Below are 2,356 nucleotides of genomic sequence, written 5' to 3' on the forward strand. Positions count from 1 at the left end.
AGATGCCGTTTACCATGTGTACACAGTATGCCACTGTTTATGCCTCATTTCTGGTATTTTTTCTCTCAGATCCATTCACACTCAATCTATCCCTACAGCTGAGCAAGTTGGAGTTCACCTGCTTCCCATAGTCTTTTGCTTAGTATTAAATTTAAATCGACGCCCACTATCCCAATTTCTCAGCTAGAGTTAGATCTATTAAGGGCTAGACTTCCCTAATACTTGGCTACTTCTCCCTGTCTTAGCACAGTTTTCTAGATTTTACCTTACCTGCCTGCCTAGGCCTGTTATTTTCCAGACCCCCTATGTCAAACTAGACCTCAGTTTCTGGGTTCTCCTAGCCAATAGAGACCTGTGGCCATCTATGTATTACAATAACTCTTGGCTTCTCTTCTCTCAAGAGACTAGTGTGCTAGAGAAGTACTACTCTAATGGCTAGAGAAGAGGACACCATTGCCGTGAACATTATCAAGGAATGTCTTCCATTAATAAGTAGCATGCAAACCCCTTCAAGATTGAGCAAATATGAGCTCTAAGAGATTCCACAAAAGGAGAAGTTCCTAAGGTGCTTCCATAGACTATAGTGTTGGCATCAGCATTTTCTCACTTTGTCCTACCAGCTCATATGTAGCCTGTAGGAAGATGTTAATTTCCCTTGTAAAACTCAGGCCTCAGCTACCCTGGCACACAGTGTTTAATTTTAAAATTCCAAGGAGGAAATGAAAGACATCAGTTATAGAATGTCCTAATATATTTTAGCTTATTTTCCATAGTTCAGGATTCTTGTTCAAAGACAAATTCTATCCTAAAAAGGCTGACCCAGCTTCACAGCTCTCTTGCTTGCAGGAAAGTTATGAATTTAGCAAGTATACATTCATTTACCAAAAACAGAGTTTAGTTTTATAACTAATATCTTATTCTATCTGCTCTGGAAGCCCCCTTACCATAAAAGTCAGAATATATATGCTTATCTTATGTTTAAGATTCTCTCCTGGCTTAAATTCTTTTTCTTTTCCTTCCAAATATAGTATTTGGGTGCAGAAGGAAGCTGACATGGGGGTGGAACATCCAAGTCTCTAGTTGATATATCATACCCTGCTTGGTTTCTGAGTTGACTTCTGTTGTGTCTGCTTCTGTAGTGATGTAATCATATGGCCCTGAGTATCCTTTTGAGTTTAGGTTGTCCTGCTTGATCTTTAGAGTGCATCTGGTTACCATTGCTGATGTCCATGGACTTCACCCTAGCCTCCAGTCACGAGGATCTCACACCCTACTGTCCATATGGTTACAGGAGTCCTCATATTGATCAGTAGTGTATGTAGCACTTATGAATGGCTTTGGGGGGCCTAAGATTTTTTATTTGCTTCCTCCACAACACACCAAAGTGGGACTTCACTCGGGCCCACCCCCTCTAATACTTCCTTCAGCTGGTGATGTATAAATACTCCTGATATTTCAAATGCATGGGATTTAATGAAACTTTCCATTTTCCCAGACCATGCCCAAGAAAGTATGACATCAGCCCCAGTGGTCTTTGGAATCCCCAAATCTGCTTGGATATCATTAATTCCTTCTTTGGGATTTGTCCTTAAGTAAAATCAAAACCCTAGTACCTGATATTATTATTATTATTATTATTATTATTATTATTATTTTGTCTCTTTCTGGGGCCTCCATCTCTCAATAATCAGACAGGTTTTCCTCTTCCCATGTGCCAATAAATGTCCTTGCACTGCACCCTTTTTCTCCTATACTTTAGTCCCATCTTATAAATTCCCTGATCCTCTTCAAATTGAGTGTCTGTCTTGGAATTCTGAGAAAATCACTCCTTTCTCAAGTAAGCCAGGCATTTTCAGTGGTCAAAGTGCTTGCTTTCAGACTACAGAAAAAAATTCCATTTTTATTTATTTATTTTTTTAACGTTTATTTAGTTTTGAGACAGAGAGAGACAGAGCATGAACAAGGGAGGGGCAGAGAGAGAGGGAGACACAGAATCCAAAACAGGCTCCAGGCGCTGAGCAGTCAGCACAGAGCCTGACGTGGGGCTTGAACTCACGGACCGCGAGATCGTGACCTAAGCCGAAGTCAGACGCCTAACCGACCGAGCCACCCAGGCGCCCTATAAAATTCCATTTTTAAATTCAAAGTCAGTGCATTCCTGTTTGCAACTGGGCCATACTTTCTCCATGATGGAATGCACACTATTGATTCAGTGGTTTGGAGAGTTGGACAACTGAAAAATGGGGATGGCTGGGAGGTAGAACACACTGACTTGATATCTCAAAATCAATACCTATGTAATTTCTCCCATCTTCTCACTTACATGTCTATGGTATATAGTTTCTTCTCCTTAAGT

This window comes from Prionailurus bengalensis, chromosome A2 (genome assembly GCF_016509475.1).
Source record: "Prionailurus bengalensis isolate Pbe53 chromosome A2, Fcat_Pben_1.1_paternal_pri, whole genome shotgun sequence".
Lineage (NCBI taxonomy): Eukaryota > Metazoa > Chordata > Mammalia > Carnivora > Felidae > Prionailurus > Prionailurus bengalensis.